Source organism: Empidonax traillii, unplaced genomic scaffold (genome assembly GCF_003031625.1).
Source record: "Empidonax traillii isolate 1590-97213 ecotype Southwest subspecies unplaced genomic scaffold, ASM303162v1 scaffold177:size1754471, whole genome shotgun sequence".
Classification (NCBI taxonomy): Eukaryota; Metazoa; Chordata; class Aves; order Passeriformes; family Tyrannidae; genus Empidonax; species Empidonax traillii.
The window spans coordinates 505580-525192 of record NW_020955370.1 but is presented as its reverse complement, the minus strand read 5'-3'; the positions used below and the strand labels follow the sequence as shown (position 1 = coordinate 525192).

General features: G+C 57.9%; 1 pseudogene across 1 annotated transcript; it reads right to left on the bottom strand.

The window, feature by feature from the left end:
- Window positions 1–4440: 4440 nt before the first annotated feature.
- Window positions 4441–5319, bottom strand: LOC114058597 (annotated as a pseudogene). The gene has a single exon (XR_003571493.1). The product of XR_003571493.1 is annotated as a GTP-binding protein Rhes pseudogene (transcript).
- Between the last annotated feature and the right edge of the window lie 14294 nt (window positions 5320–19613).

The following is a 19613-nucleotide window of genomic DNA, read 5'->3' as shown; positions in this document are numbered from 1 at the left end:
CCCCAGAGCACTTAGCCCGCCTCGTTTCCCCGGTGCTTCGCCAAAAGGCCCTAAAAGACAAATACCCTTAATTATCCCCTCAACGAGTAAGTGCCGCTCGTTCGGTTTAAAATGTTTTGCTTTCTCGTTGGGTGTCCTTGGCGCGAGTGTTCGTGCCAGGGCCGCGCATCAATCAGGGCCTGAGCAAACTGCGGCGGCCAGCGCCAATTAGGCACATCCCGGGCGGCAGCTGCTCCCTGCCCGCGGCCGTGGCTGTCGCTGGTGCGGCGGCAGCTTCATTCTCCCTGATTGTTTGTGTACACAAATTAAGCGGCAGCGTCTCGCGGCGGTTTGATGGGATGTGCTACATGATGTGGAACAGAACAGGAGGGGATCACACTGGAGCTTTTCTCCGGGGAGGGGGGGTGGGTGACGTGGGTGAGCGTGGGGACAGGGCTCCTGTCTGCGCTGGAGGCGAGTCTGGAGTGAAATGGGTCCAAGCGGGGGAAGAAGGAGGCAGGGGGAAGGGAAAGAAGTTAAAATGAGAAGATGTTCCAGATCTTTCTGGTGTTTTGAGAATGGAGAAAGCAGCCTTTGGTTCTGCAAGTTCACTGTGATGTGTTGGGGGTTTTTTTGTGGAAAAACAAAGCACCAGAGATCTCCCCTCTGGGGAGCCGTGTGTGTCCTGGCTCAGCACTCACTGCTTCAGGGGGGCTGGGATTTCCAGAGCAGCCCAGTGCAGGGAGAGCAACTGTGACCCCACGGGGGCAGGGCCCTGTGTCCTTGTCCCACTCTCATGCCCTGCAGAACATCTCCCTTCCCCCGTAACCAGGCCCTCTGCACACGGATGTGACAGCCCACCCATGGAAAAACAACTCCAACCTAAACCACAGCTGAGAGGGCCGGGTGAGGAAACCTCTTCAGGCCCAGAAATGGGATCAGGAGAGCAGCCAGTGCTGCTGCCTAGGATGTCATGCTGGGGACAGCTATGTGGTGCCTAGGGACTGAGGCTTCTCCCTGGATCCTGTGCCTCAAACATTGAAACAGCTGATGGAGACAACAGCCCTCAGCCCCCAGCAGCCAGGACTGCCCTGGGCCACCATCACAGGCACCCTCCACTCTACGCTCTGGATCTCCTGTGTGCAGGAGGCTTTGAGCAGCTGCTGGGGAGGCCAGAGCCCTTTCATCTGCTGCTCCCCTGACCCACAGGGGCTGTAAGTACCCGGAGATACAGTCAGCTCCTCTGGACAACCAAGTGCTTCAGGGCAGAGCTGAGCTGGGGGCACCTGGATGGATGTTCCGATGGATCCTGCCCTTCCCCTGAAGCCCCAGCACGAAGCAGCTGCCCCAGCTGCCCTCTCCTCCTGGCAGGGGAAGCAGAAGGAAGGGCAAATTTTGTTCACCTCATGAGGCGTGTGCCTGTGTGGTGTTTGCAGGGACAGCTGTAGCCAAGCTGTGCGTGCAGGCTCCGTCTGCCACATCCCCTGGACTGGGCTGGGCTGCAGCTGCACGGTGTTCTGTACCTGAGACTGCTGTCTGGGCAGGAAAAGCCATTTCACCTGTTGCCATTTGTTGAAAGAAAAGGAGCTGCAGGTGTTTAGCCCTTCACCACCCCACGTTGTACAGAGATACACCTGCGGGTACCAGCTGGCTCCAGCCCTCAGTGAGGCTTTACCACCCCTGTGCGAACCAGGCACCCCGGGACCACCCTCACCTCCATTTTTCTGCTTCAGCAGAGCCTCCCTCAGGCCATGAGACATCAGACCTGCCTGGTTTTAACCCCACTTGGCACAATTGCACTGGGGTCACCTCTTGCCCTGCTCTCGCTGAGGGAAGCGCTGCTGGAGCCCCAGCACAGTGATGGGCACGGGTGGAGACGGGGACAGGGATCAGAAAAGGGTGTGCCTGGCACAGATCACTCCTCTGGGACAGGCACCAGGCATGGCTTTGGGTGCATGTCGATATTGCAGATATTCTACAGCCTTCCTGCAGCACAGCACTGGTGCCTCTCGGGCTCCTGCAGGGCTGAGGCTCCTGCCCTGCCCTCCCCTGCCCTGCCCTCCCCTGCTCTGCCTCCCGCACAGAGCCGTGGGGAGAAGGCATCCAAAGGGTCTTGTCCTGCCAGAGCCCCTGCATGGCAAACTCTTGCCAACCCCCAGCTCCACCCCGTGTCCCTGCACAGCCAGAGCTGGCTGATCCCGAAGTCCCAGCGAGGTGACTGTCCCTGCAACCCCGGCAAAGCTGCCCCTGCCACAGCATTTCACGGGAGTGATGCAAAACAACCCCAAACCTGCAACTCCCAGAGAGGGGCTGTGCAGGTGGGGGCTGATGTGCTGCGGAGAGCTGCCCTGCACCTCCACTGCATCCCTGTCCTGCATCCCTGTCCTGCATCCCCACAGCATCCCTGTCGCCTGTCCCGAGCCCCTGCCCCGTTCGGCCCGGGGGGAGCGGGGCTGGGGGCGGCCCTGGGAGGGGAACCCGGGGCTGGCAGGGCCAGGAGCCGGCGGGAGGGGGCTGTACAAGGCTGGCGGGCATTGGGCGAGGGGCAAGTGCTGCTGGAGAGCTCCTCCAATGGCTCCGCTCTTTGCTGGAGCCCAGCGCTGCGGGGACAGGAGTTGGGAGCGTGGAGAGGGTCCCCCATCTGCGTCGGAAGCTCCTGCACCTCCAGCATCTTCTGCACCTCCGGGATCTTGGTTTCTCCATCCATTGCAGCTGCGGCATCTCGGTCAGGTCTTGGGCCCGGACTGGCTGGGAGTGGGGGGTCCGGGAGCCTCCCTGCGGCTGCATCCATCACTCCCTTCCCTGCTGTGGGCACCACGCTGGGTCAGCTGCCCAAAGTGAACTGGCTTTATATTCCATTCCCTGCAGGCAGGAGCCCTGTTTTCCCCGGGATAGGCTCTGTCCTGAGCAGCTCTGTGTGTCCCCAGGGTGCTGGGCAAGGGATGGCCACTTCACGTGGTGGTGGCAGCACAAAGTATGTGGCAGAGAGACAGAGAGAGGTGAGGGCAGCCTGAACCACCAGCAGCAGTGGGTCCCCCTGCCACCTCTCTGCCCCTCTACCTGTCCCTCATCACTGCCTGCCCCCCCAGCCTCATCCCCCATCAGACTCCAGACTGCAGGAGAAGGATTTTGGCTGCCTGGAGGTCACTGTCATCGCAGCAGTGCCCAGGGGGGATGTGATAGAAGGGTGCCCCAGCAAGTCATGCCCATGGAAAGGCTGGTCTTCCCCTGCTGGCACCTTCTCCTCTGGGATCTTTGGGTGCCTGCCCAACTGAGCAGGGGCACACCATCCTGTAGGGCTGGGATTCTGAGAGCTGAGGACCCCAAACTGCCCATCTCCCTGGGGTCTGGACTAGGGGGGTTGACTCTTTAATCCGCTGAGCTTTAATATCTCTGTGAAAACTGCTGTGTGTGTGGCTGCTGGGCAGGTTAAGTGCTCGTTACAACAAGGATGGGCTGTGTGAGGGGAGAGTAAATCAGCGCAGCACACACTCAAGCACAGCAAACAGGGCCCTTCTGTGCCCTCCCCCGCACCATTTATTATCTCCTTTTAACGTGTTTGTGTTTTGATTTCAGTGGATCAGCTGTCTTTTAATGGCTGGTGGTTGTTTTCTGTACTCGGAGGTGAGAATGTGTTGTATTGTTAGTTTCTCCTGCCTGGTGAAGAAATTGAAGTGTGGTTCAATTAGCAGCAAAATCATAACACTGAATGTCCTGACACTGCCAGGGGAGGCTGGAGAGCTGGGGAGGCTCCTCCAGTGCCAGGACACTCCAGATAGGGATGGAGCACGGAGGAGGAAAAGCAAAATGCAGTGATAAGGGCATAAAACACTGATATCAGGCACTGCAGCACTCGAAATACAGGTGAAAGAAACCGAGACATTTTCCAGCTCCACTTTGCTACAACGTGTTTATTGGGAACGCTTAAAAAAAACAAACAAACAAACAAAAAGAGAATAGAGAAAAACCAAAGTGATGCACAGACTGCCCTATCTCATGCTCTACGCCAGGTACAAACTCAGAACTACTCGGACACTGGATCTGCTGCGGTTGCTGTGGCCGTGCCGGGAGCTTGGAGGTGCGAGTGCTTGGGCTGAGGTGACCCAGGGCCTGAGGGGTTGATGCAGCTGCAGGTGCCCAGATCTGCCTTCCAATACCGTGGCCAGAGCCCCGTTGTTTGTGCCTGTCTACCCCCACACAGCGTTCTGCCTGCCGTTCCCCAGGTAAGCCTTTTCTGGGAATTCACCCTCTCCCCACACTGTCCCAGCAACCAGCATCCCTTCCCATCTCCCTCCTCCTTGTCACCTCCAACCCTCTCTGCTCCCAGTGGGCTGGGTGGGGAAGAGGAAGGAAGGGGGTGGGAGGCAGCAGGGTTAGTTTTGGCCGAGGCAGCGCCTCTCCCCACCCAGCCCACCTGAGTTTCCAGCCGGTGCCGCTGCTGCCGGCACCTTCCTCCCGGCCCCGGGGCGGCCGGCTCAGCACACGGAGCAGCTGTTGGTCTTGTTCATGGGCGGCCTGAGCGTCTGCTCCTTGGGCAGGGTCTCCCTCCTCTTGCAGAGCGCAGGGCTGAGCCGGCTGGGCAGGTTGGCTTGCTCCAGCAGCTCCCTGAACACCTCCAGGACGTTCTCGTTGTCCTTGGCCGATGTCTCCAGGAAGCGGCTGTTCCAGTCCAGCTCCACCAGCGACAGGGCGTCCTCCACCGGCACCTGCCGCTCGCCGCCGCTCTCTGCCTTGTTGCCGACCACCACGATGGGGGGGAACTTGTCCTCCTTCACCTCCAGGATCTCCTCCCGCAGGCTCTTCACGCTCTCGAAGGACTCGGCGTCATCCACGGCGTAGACCAGGGCGAAGGCATCGCTGTTCTGGATCGAGAGCTTCCTCATGGCCGGGAAGGAGTAGCTGCCGCTGGTGTCCAGGATTTCCACCTTGACCGTGGCCCCACACACCTCGTACTCCTTGCTGTGCAGCTCCTCCACCGTGCGCCGGTGCTTGGGCTCGAAGGTGTCCATCAGGAAGCGGCGGATGAGGGACGTCTTGCCCACGCCGGCAGCTCCCAAGAAGACCAACCGGACGTGGTTCTTCTCCTTCACCACCAGGGACATGGCTGGCGCAGAGGGGACAGGATGCTCCGCAGCTGACGCTCACCCCACAGGTGTCCCTGGGTGGCTGCAGCCCCGGTGTCCCTCCGTCTGTCCGTCCTCCCCTGCAGCGACTCAGTGCAGCCAGAGGAGCTTGGTGTCACTGCTCCGCAAACTTCGCCGCGCGCTCTACAATCCACAAGTCCAGCTCGTTCTTTTTTTTTTATCCTGGTTCCTCTCTGCCATGTGGCACCAAGCTGTCCAATCTCCAGTGGGTTGTGGGTGCCGGAGGAGGGAGGGCAGGGAGGGAGGAGAGCGGGGTGTTCCGGGCCAATCCGCGGAGTTCAGCCCTGGAAAGCCACTCCAGCCCTGGGGCTCGGCACACTGCGCTGCACCGCCACCGCTGCCGGGAGCCGCAGCCCCGCAGCCCTCCAGCACTGCTGTCCTGCCTGGAGATTAACGGGTGCTCCTTGGCATTCCTGGGCTTGCTGGCAGCAGGGACAATCAGTGGCGATCCCCACTCATTGGGTGGCTCAAGGCCAGGCATGTCAGGGGCTGGACAGCGGCACCCACAGTGTTTGTTGCGCTTACCTGGGGCTGGGGACTCGTTTGCAGACAGCGTTGCTGCAAACGTGCCCCAGCCTTCAGTGAAGCAATGAAATATTTGGCTTGAGGGGGAAAAATAAGCTCTCCCGTCCGTCATAACCTCCACACTCAGCTGTCAGTTATCCCCTGATTTTTATGAAATATTTAACCAGAGGGGAAAATAAAATCTTCCTGAAAACAGCTCACCGCGGTCTCCAGGAGCAGATGCCGGCAGACGTGGGGAGGAATGCTGGCCGTGACTCAGCTTTAGAGGTGCAGGCTGCCCCACCTGGGTGTGTTTCCTCAGCAGCCACCTTCCATTCCATGCTTGAGTTGTTTCAGAAACTGACTTATGCAGAGTGCAAATACAAAGGGAGCTCATTCAAAAGTCGGAATAAGTTTTTATCGTAAATTTGGGCATGTGTGGTTTCTTGTAGCTTTAATGCAGCTGGTCTCCTTTCCATATCCAAGTCCCAGTTCCAGCATTTAGTTCTGGTTGAATTTATTGATTATGATTTATTGATCTGGCAGAAATGTGTTGGTTTCAAAACCTTTTTCACAAGAATGATTCCTCCCTCTTTAACCCCCAAATTATCGTTACATTTCAGCCACGTTCAGCTTTCCTTGGCTGGTCTCACTATTAGGAGAACCGAGATTGTATCAAGGTGAGAGGAGTCCTGTCCTGGTCTCAACCTGCCCTTGGAGAAGGGAAAGGTTGGGTCTCTAACAGGACTGGCAAAGGATTGTCACCAGTAGTCCGTGGTGTCATCTGGTGATCCACCTTGGCTCGCCAACATGAAGCTCTTTCTGGTAAGATTTCCTGAGCCATGGGGTGACACCAAAGGGAGTGCCAAGGGCTGAGCTGTGAGAAGGAGCTGAGGATGCAGAGGATGTGATGGCACAGCTGTAGGACCTCGACAGGCTGAAAATCAGAAGGGGTGGCTGAGCAGAGGTTCTGGGTATGAGCACGTGGACAAAGGAGTGATCACACTTTGGTGCCTGGTTGTGCCATTGGTGTCAGTGGAAATGAACTAAACCTGCTGAGGAATCTGGGCAGGACAAGTAATCTTACCCCAGCTTTTGGGAGCTGTTAAAAGCCAAAACCCTTTTTCTTTTTTTTTTTTTTTTTTTTTTTTTTTTAATAGAAAAGAATTTGGTCAATGCTTCTTTGTGCTTAGATAGACGTAGTGACAGGGGTTTTCAAGGGAGGAGATGAAAGGGTTTTTTCCGTGGTTCCTCCCAGCTGCTATAGCAAAACTCCACATGCTCTCAGGCTGTACTGGGGGACTCTGTGATGCCCTTGCTGCTGCTCCTTTTCCCAGCATTTCATTCCAAAGAGCCTCAAAACATGGATCTGTTCAACCTCACAACACTCAACATCTCGCTCAGAGGTGCAGAAATGATGCTGAGGGTGAAGGAGGACCCTGTGGCAGGAGGGAATTGGGCACCCCAGGCTCCAAACACCCCACCCTGGCTCTAAGCCCTCCACCAGCACCCCACAGTGAAGGAGCCATGAGCTGATGGACACGCAGCCAAGCAGCGGTGTCATCTGTGGAGGGTTTCCAAACTCCAGACTCTGGCTGGGAAGGTGACCCTGGTGCTGTGGGAGCCAAGACTGGGTCATGTCACGAGCACTGTCCTTGGTCTGGGCCATTTCTGCAAAGAGGGGAAGTGTCCTGCGTGGTGTGGGAAGGACAAAGGACCAGCCCAGGCTGTGTGAGACAAAGAGATGTGGCACTGCAGTCACTCACAGTCAACACACAGAGCCAGTCTCTGCATCCCCAATGATTTTTCACATCACTTGTCTCCCCTCAGTTCTCACATCTGTGCTGCTATGGTTACCGAGAGCCTGAAAGGTTTTAAATCTCCCTCAGAGCAGTGGAGGATTTCAGGGTAATCTTGTTAGGAGATGAGCAATGAATATTTCCAAAGGCCTTTTGCATGGATAGCTCGTTCCCCATGAGCTTATGGCCCCTGACAGCAGAGAAAGCAAAGGGTGGGGGAACTGTGTGCTGAGAAGGGAAGAGGCAGGGAAGGATGAACACAGCAACTTGTTTTCCACTGCAGCCCTTTGTGCCCAGAGTGATGTCCCTAAATGTTGTATTTTTCAAGGCTGGCCAGCTTGGGTCAGGTGTTATTAAAAAAAAAAAATCATTATTTCAGTCTGTGTTTCCCCCAGGGAAAGACTCACAGAGCCTTTATGGGCTCTTGGAGATGGGGACAACCACGGATGAATCCCACAGGAGAACTGTGCATCCTGTGAGATGAGCAGTGGGACCCATTGGGATGGTGAGTGGAGCTGAGGTGGCTTCATGGCTTTTGCAGGGCTGCAGGAGGGAGGGAGCAGGATCCCTGTGGGATTTCGTAATCCAGGTGAAATGTTGGATCCTGCACCTGTGGGGACTGGAGCATGTCGGGGGCAAAGCCCCTGCCAGCTCTGTGCCCGTGGGAGAGGGGACCATGACGCCCCAGGGAGGGAGGGAATGAGGGAGGGAGGCAGTGGGGAGGGAAAAGAGCCCTGAGCAGGGCAGGGAGGAGGGCAGGCAGTGGGAGAAAGGATGAGAGGAATCAGCAGTGGTGGGCAGGAGCTGGGATGGAGCACAGGTAAGCCAGGGAGTGGGTTTGGGGCAGGTGGAGTCACAGCCTGTGAACATCCAGCATTCACAGGCACGTCTGGAGCAAAGGGGACATAAAGTGCTCTTGGTCATCCCTCCCCAAAGCCAACCCTCTGCAGGGCCAACAGCCACAGAGCACTGGGACACGCTGGGGGAAGGTGAGGGACGGTCCCCAGGGTCCCAGTCAGTGTCAAGGCTAAGGCACAGCCGTAAGCCAAGCTTGGAACACCTGCCAGTCCCTGCCTGAGCAAAGCCCCGGCAGGTTGGGCAGCCCTTGGCAGTCAGGAGAGGGCAGTTTGGGTCAGAATGATGGAAAATGGCATGTGGGCTGCTTCTTCCCACCGTGTGCTGGCGGGGGAGAACTGAGGGGAAGCTGCGGGTGAAGGGACCAGGGAGGCACAGGGGCAAGGGCAGAGGAGGGGGCTGGACCCCTGCTCCTGGACAAAGCCAGCAGCACTTAATACAGGAGAAACCTTAACACAGGAGAAACCCTGGGCTCTGCTCCCCTCACACTGCTGATTTCAAGCAGGAATGTGGGACACCGTGGTGCCTCTTCTGTCCCTGAACCAGCCCACAGAGCTCTGATGGAGGGGTGTGAGTGGAGTTCTGCCAAAAGAGTGTCCTGACAATGTTTGCAGCATCTTTAGAAAACATTCATTTGTATTTGAAGCTTATGTTTGATGTCCGAAAGTGGCCGTGTGAGGGGGAAGCCAAAAAAATCCCACAGACCCTTCCTACTGCCCGAGTGCTGCCCAGCTCCCCTGCCAGGCACAGCTCTGCTGCAGCTCCAAGGTGTGAGCATGACGATTTGCACACTCCAGGAACAGCCTGTGCTGTGTCTGGACGTGGTTCTGGGGAGCTCACATCTCCCTGCTGGACTGTCACGGTTCAGAGCCAGCGGTGGCTCCGGCGTTCCCAGGCACAGTGCAGGAGCAGCTGGTGCTGGGCACAGTGCCCCAGATCAGCAGCATGGGTCACCCACGGGGGAAATGGGAGCCCTGGGCCTTGCCCATTGCTCACAGGCAGCGAAGCATCATCATAAATGTGGTGGTGAGCAGTTTGCAGCACCGTGACACATTCCCATGACTCTGGGCCAGCTTCTGGAAGCTGCTGGAGCTGACACAGCGCTGACTCCTGCCATGGGGTTCCTGGTGCCCCAGCACCCTGTGCCTTTGCACCCCACAGCAGGACACAGTGGCAGTGAGGGCAGCCTGTGCCTGCAGGATGATCCCACCCCACGCCACCTGCCTGTGCCCCTGCCTCCTGTTTCTGCCCATGGATAAATTCATGGTGAGAGCGGCTGTGTTTCCAGCAGGGTTTTCTGGTGTTCCAGCTGAGGTGGTGAGAGGGGACTGGGCAGAAATGAGGAACCCCAGAGACATCATCTGCGCTGCTTGGTGTGTCCCCAGCTGCTGCCCATCACCACAGGCAGTGGGGGGTGTGACTCATTGCTTCTCCCACCCGGAATGAGCCCTGAGTGGGAGACCAGTGGAAAACAGGAGAGGAGAAGAGAGGGCTGGCAGTGAGCTGCCCGTGTGCCCCTGCTACCTGTACCAGGGTCCGGAAGGCAGGTCCTCACCCCGGCGTGGGGACACCCAGCTGCACCAGAGAGGGTTAAACCTGCCTCTCTCGGAGATTAAATCCAAATGGCCTTTGATTTAGCGACAGGTGAGAGGAGAAACCTGAACCGCTGTGGCTTCCGCCCCCACTTTAAAGGGGAGCCGCAGCCCTCCCGGATGCATAGATGGATCAGCCATACGTGGTGCTCTGTGCCTGTCTGGAACAGCCTGTCACCATATGGATCCTGTTCCCGGAGCTGGTGGGGCCACCATGGGGAACGAGCCACTCCAAGGGGGAAAAGCCTGTGACACGACCCCGTTTGGGGGGCACGTGGGGGTGTCAGGCCCTGGAGAGGGTCACACCCACCCTGGCTCCTGCCCTGCTGCCTGGTGACCCCCCAGTGCCAGATGGGGTTAGAGGCAGGAGTTGGTGAGGGCTGGGTGTCAGTGGGGAGAGAAGAGGAGAGTGCTGCTGGATTTGGGATCCCCCAGTGCCAGTGAAGGAGGTACAGGAGGAGATCCTTGCTGGCATCACTAATCACTTCAGGGGAACCGAGGGCATCCTCATGGCGTGTCCTGCTGATCCAAGTCACAGCCAGGCTCATGGAAAGCAGTGTGACCCGTGCTGCCCTCAGCAAGGAAGCTCAGCCCCGGGGTCATGCCCGTGGCACCCCGTTTAGGCACAGGGGCACTGGAAGCCGACTCTGGCACAGGCACCCCCTGCCCCATCCCTGCTCCACATGACTGACCTCCTCCAGGTCAAAGAGGTCATCTGGGGTTCTCCAAACCCACCTTGGCCCCAATCCCATTTCCTGCCACAGCCCCCTGGCCGAGGGGGCCGAGGGATCCGCGCCGGAGCTGCGGGGGGTGGGCAGGGAGCCACGGACAGCCTGTACTAGACACCCTCGGGTAACAGAACCCAGCCTCCCCGTAAACAAATGTCTTGCTGAGGACTAAAGGGATTTAGTGCAGCTGTTCTCAGGCTCAGAGGAGTTTCTATAACATCTCTTATCTTGCCCTGGCCGGGATTATTGGCTGGAGCAAAGAGCTCGTGTCTCTTTGGGCCACCGGCACCGGCGTTTCCTTGGGTGACATGGGGTGACAGGGCAGAGCTCTCGGGTCATCAGGAGATGAAATGTGTGATGCCAGATGTGTGTCCCACAGCCCTGAGGTGCAATGGGTGAACAGGGCTCCAGCCCAGCCCCTCTGCAGCAGGCTGCAGTGGTCCTGGTGGTCCCAGTGCTGGGCTCTGTGCAGCTTTGCCCACGGCAGTGGATCGAGGAGGGAAGCCCAGACCCAGCACGTGCCTTAACCTCTCTAGACACAAGCATACAGCTTCATATTAGACCTGATTCACTCCTGAGGGCCAGTAGAACCAGTAAAGACAGGGTACAGCAGGGCTGGGAGCGGGTATGTGGCTTCTCATGGCAGTGTCGGGAGGAGATGGGATCTTCAGTGGATCCACAGTGTTAGCACAAGGTCTGGGTGCAGCAGGGTCTGGTGCTGGCAGGAGACGCCTAAGACCCCAGACTGGGGACACAGGAGCACAGAAGGGGGTCTTCACCCACCCAGCCTGGGCTCAGCCATGGCTCCTCTCTCCCAGGCTGTCACTGAGGCTGCCAGGGGACACTGCAGCCATCACCACATCTCTGCTCCCAGCAGCCAGGCTGAGCTCCTGCCCAGAGCAGAGCTGGCAGCCAAGTCTCCCTGAGCTCTCCTGCAGGGAGCAGTGCTCTGTGCCATGCCTGGTGCAAAGGCAGGCAGACGTGACGCTCTCGCCCTGAAAACCAACTGGGGTAGGTTTTTTTTTCTTTCAAGAGTGCATGAAAATGTCATGTTGTAAACATCCCCCAGTGCTCTGCCTGCCTGGGGCCACCTGTCACTGCCCATGAGGAGCCCTTCCCTGCTCACTGTGTGGCCTTGACTCCTTGGGCTTTCATGCCACAGCCCCCTACCCTTTCCCCAGTGACTCCTTATCCTTAAATAACCAAATTAACCTCCCCATCTTGGGGCAGAAGTGACCTCAGTGCTGTCCTGGGTCTGAGCTCGTTATTGCTGTAGACACGTTCATGGTCAAAATGCTCCTTTTTTTTCAGGGCAGGAGCAAAGGACAGATCTAGCCAAAAGCAAGGTCAAAAAAAAAAAAAAAAAAAAAAAAAAAAAAAAAAAAAAAAAAAAAAAAAAAAAAAAAAAAAAAGAGCTTTTCATTCATTTTTCAAGGGAGCCTGATGTTCCCTCTGAATGTGCCAGGTCCCACAGTGTGGGCTGCGTGTCCCCTGCCCTGGGGGACAGGTGACCCGGGCTGGCAGCTCCTTGGCTGCAGCCTTCAGCTGCGGAGTCGCAGCGTTTTGGCTCTGGCTCCCCCCAAAAACCTCTCCTCTTGCCCCTTTTTGGTTTCAGAGGAGGAAACCTCTGCCTGCTCCCCAGGCACTGTCCCCATGCCCCACCACCCCCTCTCCAAAGGCACTGTCACCATAAGAGCTCCTGACAGGGCAGCTCGGCTGTCTCGGCTCCGCAGAGTCTGCCGGGGGCTCTGGCGCAGCCGCCGCCTGTCAGAGCCCCTCGTGCTGGGGACACATTTCCTGTCGGGGAGCATCAGCAGCAGCCAGCCCTGGCAGTGCCCAGGGGCACCGATCCTGCTGAGCCCCACTGTGCCCAGCTCTGTGCTGTCTCCCAGCTTCTGGCCTTTGAGCTGTCTTGGTGTCCCCCACATGGCCCTCCAGCTCTCCTTGGTTTCCCCAGATATTTTTGCTCGTAAGGAATCAAAGCGGTGTTGGTGAGCCATGAGGTGGCACCTTCTCTGGGTGGGTGTGGTTGGAGCCTGCTGTGGTGGGGCTGTCCCTGCCCTGAAGGATGAGCAGTGCCATGTCTCTGGTTTGCAGAACACTCATGGCATCTGTAAACCAGGTGCAAACAAAGGAAAGTCCCCTCTCATGGTGGGTAACCAGGCAAGAGTATCCTTCTCTGAGCAGGGACACTGGGGACTGTTCCCAGCAGGACAGGATGCCAACTGAGCCAAGAGGAGCGATCGTGGGATCATGGAGTCATAGAATGTTTTGGGCTGGAAGGGGCTTAACAGATTAATTTGTTCCAACGGCCTGCCATGGGCAGGGATGCCACCCACTGACCAAGTCGCTGAGGTGATGCTCTGGGACTAAAAGATGAAGATCCCAAAACCATGTTTGGGGAGGGCAGGGGACATTTGCAGACCTGAGGGCCTGGTGGAGGAATGGGGGGCTCAGGGCTCCCCTCCCCACAGGGCTCTGAGCTGTGATGTCTCCTGGCATCAGAGCTGTTCCCAAGTGCCTGAGCAGTGCTCTGTGGCTCTTCCATGGCTCTGAAGATGGAGAATGGTGTGCACATCCATCAGCCTCCTCTGGCACTAGTGTGAAGCAGAGAGGAGCTGGCAGTGGTAAGATGCCCCACGTAGCTGCTTTATGCTCAAATTCAGGTCTCATTTCTGTCAAGGCCAGTGTGACTGCGGTGGCATCAGGAGGGGAGGGGATGTTGATCTAACACCGGGGCACCTCTTCACATCTCCCAAACAGGGCTGTGCTCCCCCCGTGGGTCAGCCAGGCCCTCCCACTGCCTCCATTTTCCTTGTGCAGTGACCTGTGTGGGTGCTCATGTGCTTTCCCCCTCTCCTTTCCAGCAGCACTCCAAACAATCGGCTGTATTTACCCGGAGCTGATGGATGTGGTTGGCTGTGCTGACCCTGGCCAAGTTCCTTCTGTTCTCACAGCAGGGATGTGGGAAGGGAAATGTCCCAGCCTTCAACCCACATCTCCAGCTCCTTTCCTCCATCCCTCCGGCCAAGGGCTGCTAAACCCTCTGCAGGAGCTGCTGCAAAGGGGCCAGAGGTGAGATTTGTTTGTATGAGATAAACACAGTCAAGGAGGGCAAAGCACTGCTGTGGTCCTGGCTCACAGAACAGCTTCTCTGAAGGTGAAAATAAAAATGCAAAGCTGCAAATTGCCAACTGGTCCCTGGACTGCAGCTGGTGCCCCCAGGGGCTGCCAGCTGGCGTGGGACCCCACTGCTCCCCAACATTCCCCCTGCCCCCCATACACTCCCCACTGCCTCAGCCTGCTGGGGACAGCAGGGATGGGCTGCTGGAGCAGCACTGCACTGATGCCCTGGTCTGATCCAGCACTGGCACCACTGGGAAACCTGCTCCAGCTCCTGATCCTGATCCTCCACAGAGGATCAGAGAGAAGAATGGCAGGAGTAACCTCTGAGTAGCCTGGTCCCTCTGAGCAACCTGGTCTAGTGGAAGCTTCCTTGCCCATGGCAGGGGGTTGGAACAAGGTGAGGTTTTAAGTTCCTGTCCCACTCAAACCATCCTGTGATTCTATGAAGGGGGGCTGTGGCAGGGGCTGTTGGTTTCTGAGGGCAGGCTCACACTAGTGAAGGGTTTTCCTGGTATGGATGGGGAGAAGGACCCCCATGAGTGCACTAACTATAACTTGGACAGGCACACCCCCACCCCCGTTTCATTTCCCAAAGCTGACTCTGCCATTCCAGCCTGCCCACTACACAGACAGCAGCAACCCAGTTCCCTGCAGTGCCGCCCCAGTTCCCAGGGCGATGTGCCGTGACTCACCGCAGCCCGGGGGGTGGGCAGGCGGCGTCCCGGCTCTGACACAGCCCCAGCCTTGCTTTTGGATTCGGGACCACCTCCCAGCGACCGAGGCTGTTCCAGCACAGCTCACAGCGTGTGCCCACCACCACGGACACCCCTGGCCCCTGCATGAGTGACTGGCTCAGCCCAGCCCGGCTCACACTTGTTTGTCAGAGAAAAGCCATCCAGACCGAGCCCTTCCTTCAGGGGTGCTGCTGTTTGTCACTCTGTCACATCCGTGAAGCGCTAAGGCAGCGCCATGAAGCATAAATGACACGTTCTGGCAGCTGACATCTCCAGGAAGGGTTTAGCATGAAGACAAACTCACCCTACGGTGAGCTAATGCTCCCGAGCTGCCATCCTGCAGTGCCCGGGACGCTCCTGATGCCCAAACAGGAGCAAACAAAGGGAAGGGTTTGTCCTGGATCCGTATGACGAGCGCCAGCGGTGCAGGGTGACCTGACAAAGCCAGATGTGTTTGGCAATCCTCTGGCTCGTAAATTGGATTTGCTGCCACCGTGTCACGCTCCAGATGGCACGGTATGTGTGCCCCGGTGCTGGGGAGGGGCACAGAGGCTCGGTGAGCCGCGGACAAGGGCTGGCATCTGCTCCTGCCTCCAGGTGGACTTGGATAAAAGGGCCCTGCTCACCTGTGAATGGAGGGGGGTGGGGGAGGTGGGGGTATCTGCACACATATGGGTGTGCTGGTGCACAGTGTTGGCAAAATAAAGCAGTGATTGCAAAGTGACAGTGCCAGGGCTGAGCAGAGGCAGGACAAGGCTTCCCTGCTGAGGGTGAGATGCAGGGATGTCCTCCTGCAAGCTTCCAACCACATCTCGCTGCTCCTTCACCATCCTGGCTTGTTGAAAACCCCCATTCCCCACCCCCCAATATATGTATTTTTTATTTGTGGGGCAGATACAGGCACTTTGTAAACTCATATTGTCCCCTCCCAGCACAGGGAAGGCAGTGTGGGGTGCAGGGCTGGAGAGGGGTGCTCTGCCCAGGGAGGGATGCTGCTCTGAGGCTGCCCGAGCCCCTGGGACCCTGCACTTTAAAGGCATTAAGAAACCTTGCAGAGAGGGGCTGCAGGAAAAGCACTCTCATGGTCAGGGGGGTTAAACTTGCCCCACGAACACCCCTGATGCAGCCTGGCACTGGTTCAGCTCTGGTGTCCCTCTGCTCTCAGCTCCAGGGCTGAAAACACTTCCTTTTGGCAGCACTTTCTATGGAGCTGCAAACCACAGACAGATGAAATTTATGGCTTTGCCCTCTCTGAACCGGGAGATCAAAACTTGTGGGATGAAGGTGACAGTTCTGCTCCTTGTTCTGCCTTCGCTGACCGGGTCTGAGCACTCCAGGTCCCTCTCCCACCCTCTCCCAGTGAGCACTGACGCAGCAGCATCTCTGGCTTGCTGTTGGGGCTCTCAGGGGCTGCCAGCACTGCAGGGGCCATCAGCTTGTGACGTCTGTGGCCTGACTCAGAGCCCTGAGGCCCTGCCTGCTCCATCCCCAGGGTCTTCACAGTGCCAGACGTCACTCCAGGTCCCCACAGCCTTCCTCTTCAGCCCCAATGGGCTCCTTGAACTGGTTTCTTAGCCAGGGGATTCATCCCTGTGGGTGGGTTGGTGGTGCTTTTTGGGCTGATATGGTGTATCCTGGCTGTTCTCCACCGAGAGTCCTGGGGCAGCTGCAGGCACCACCAGCTCCCCAACATGACACAGAGCTACAGCAGCTTTCCAAAAACCTGGTGCTGTGTGTTATCCACTGACCTGATTCATGCCCCCTCTCCCAGCCCCTCACTAATTAACACTCATCCTCCTCATCCTCCTTCTCCAGCAGCTCCACATCAGGTCCTGTGCCAGGCCCTGTGCAAGTCCCAGAAGCTAGTTCCCATCCCACATCAGCCCCTGGCCTGCAGAGCAGAGCCCTGCTCCTCCAGGAGTGCTCCAGCACCATTCCCAGGGATGCTATTTCAGATCCACAGCTCTAACTCACACCCACAAGTTCCTCTCTGCCCCCAGCCCGGGCACCTCAGAGGGCAAAGCAAAGCAAACATGGAACAGCATCACAGCCCTTGAGCCTGAACACATTTGTTCCTCTGTTTCAGGAGGCACAGACCCAGCACTGCTGCTGTCACATCCTCTGGGATCCAGTGGCATGCTCTGGGATCCCCCTCCATGGCTCCCAGCAGCAGTGTGTCCCATATGGGGTTGGGTTGTGCTTCAGTGGGGTCTTGGCAATCTGTTTGCACAGATTGATGTCACTGCTCCATGTCCCCCCAGGGGAAGGGCCTGGAGATGTGACTGCTGAGTGTCCCACTGTGGGAGATCCTGCAGGACAATCACCACTGTGCCAGGAGGAGGGACTGAGCCAGTCTATCTCCTCCACTGGTCCCACCGTGGGAAGGGTCTGTGTGGTGCCCTCTGCTCTCACCGAGTGCCAGCCATGGAACTGTGTCTGGGGGTTGGAGCTCCAGCCCCAGCATCCCACTGAGTCCTGGGCAGCACCACCAGCCACCCCTCACCGAGATCCTGCCCCATTCCAGGTGGGGGAAGCTGCTCCTTAGATCCAGAGAGGTCTCCTTGTCCCAGGGGATGGGCTTTGCCATTCTTCCTCCTTCTCAGTTCCTCCCAGCAGCATCCAGGGCCCAGGAGAGCCAGAGAGGCAGGTGGAGAGCAGGTTCCCTCTTATCTGCAACAGCAAAGCATCAAATATCTTCAGAGAGGATTGCTCAGGCAGCCTCACCCCTCGGATGCTGAGGGTCCTGTGGGGCCCTGGGTGCTGCAGCTCTGTTGGGGTGAGCAGAGCAGAGTTACTGGGTGGACTGCAAGGGCCCAGTGACCTTGCCCTGGGTGATGTCCCTGCCAGTGCTGGGCAGCTCCAGCCCTCCCCGGGGAGAGCTCACATCATGCTTTCTTGCTTCTTTTCCTGTTTAATTCTTGTGAAGGATGAACAAACACCCGGGTCTGTGGCTGCCCAGGGCTGGCTCAGAGCATCAGTGTCATCATGCAAGTGTGTCCTGTCTGCTCTTGGGGGAGGGATGCAGACAAGGCTGCTGCAGGGGGGCTGATGGAATGGGCAGTGGAGAGACAGGCCCTTCCCTTGCTCAGGAAATAGTGTGTTTAGGGAAAGCTGTGTGGAGGAGGTTGCCCTGCAGAAGCCCCCGTCTGCAGCTGGCCCTTCTGTGGGGCCAGAGCTGCCTCGGGGGTTTCACCCCTGAAGTGCCCCATGCCCAGCAGGACAAACTTTCTGGCTGCTTTGCTTGGCTCTGCTCTGGGTGCCGGTGGGTGCTGGGGTCCTGCAGGGCCACCCACCCCCATCACTCCCCTGGGCTGGAGAAACCCCTCCCAGGACCTGGCAGTGCCCGTGCCAGCCGTGGGGAGAGGGGCAAGTCCTGCCCTCCCTGCTCTGGCACACACATTTAGGACCTGAGGGTCCTCCAGACACTTTGCTGCTATTTCAGCACCTCCAAGAAGAGGCACTATGTTATAATAATATAAATAACTATGCAAAGGCAAAAATACGTGAGAAAAAATTTGGTTTGCCATCCCTTCGAGGCTCATTCTTTGGGAGAACTTGCATTTTCAGTTCCCATAATTTTCACCAGGCTGGTCCTCTTTCCACCTCCCTTTCCCTGGTGGAATCCTGCTCATAATTAAACTTCAGTGTTTGGATACAGCCCATTGCAGCCTGTGGGCTGATTCTTACCCAGGGCCAAGAAAAAAAGCAGAATATTTCTTCACTTCTACAGGGTTTCTCCCAGCAGCTCCTCAAGGATCATCTCTGGTGTTGATTAACTTTCTCAGGACTCCTGGGAGGTGGTGACTGTTTGGGAAGATTCTCAGTAGTGGGAGAGCAAACCGAGAGACAGGATGATGCCTGGGGAGGACGGGCGGAGCATCCTCTTGGGTGGGGCTCAGGGTGAGGGTCTGGGGGGATCTGGGGATGGCCCAGCCCTGCTGCCCCATGGGTCTGGGGGCTGGAGAGGCCGCTGCTCCCTGCTGGGGGGCTACACGGGGATCTCCTGCCCTTTTGGCAGCTCCCAGTACCGACCAGCGCCGTGGAGCAGCAGAGCACGGGAGGGACGGGGCAGCCCCAGCCCTGGCAGTGGGAGCAGTGGGGACAGGGACAGTGGGGTCACTGTCCCCCCTTCCCGGGCAGCAGGAACAGTGTCCCCTCGGCAGTGCGGGGTGCCCGGGGCCGAGCGCGGGCTGCTGGCACCATCTAGTGGGGTTTGTGCGGGGACCGGCTGTGCCGCCACCACCCGTGTCCGTGCCCTGTCCCCGGGCACCAGCACGGCCCCGGACACCCCATCTCCAGCGGTCCCTTTGCCCCCAGTCCATCGGTTCTACACACCAGGCTTAGTGGGGTGAGTTTGTGCCTGATCCCCCGCGGGTGCCCCTGCAGTGCCAGAGGTGACAGTGGGGGTTTGGGGGACACAAGGGGCTGCCTGCAGGGCGGGGTCTCCCCCAGCCCGGCTCAGCATCACCCTGCTCACCCCTGGGCCGGCAGCCGGGGGGGTCTGGTGACCCCATGGGTGGTCCAAGGGGTGACAGGGGGACACTGGGCTGTGGGGTGAGGGCTGGACCCCACACAGGGTGGGATTTGGGGTCCAGCAACTGAGAGACCCCCAGTCAGGCTGTGGATCTTCCCCAGCACAGCCCAGACTGGGGGATCACACAGAGTGCCCCTGCACTTGCTCTTCAACAACCAGCTGAATGTTTCCTGTTCAACATCTCTTTAGGAAGTGGGAGTGTGTAAACCATGGGGTGGGAGGCAGAGCTGGTGGCTGGGGCTGCCCTGCAACTCGGTGCTGGGTAGAGACAGGATGAAGTGTATCATTAACTCCTTTTGCCTTTTCTTCTTTCCCTTTTTCTTCTCCTCCTCTTTCTCCTTTTCCTCTTCCTTCATTCCCCCTTTTGTTTTCAAACAGTTCAAAGCAGAGCCCTCAGGTGTGGGGCAGTGCTGGGGTACAGCAGCACCCCAAGCCCAATAGTTGTGGGGTGTTGGGAGCCAGGACTCCCCTCAGGCTGCCCATCCCAGGGGGAGCTGCCCCATTCAGGTCACCCCACAGCACGAGGGAAGACTCCATCAGCACCATAAAAGTCTGAAATCTATTTATTTGTGGGTTTATTAGGCCAGGAGGAAGGTTGGGAGAGGCCCAGCCCTGCCC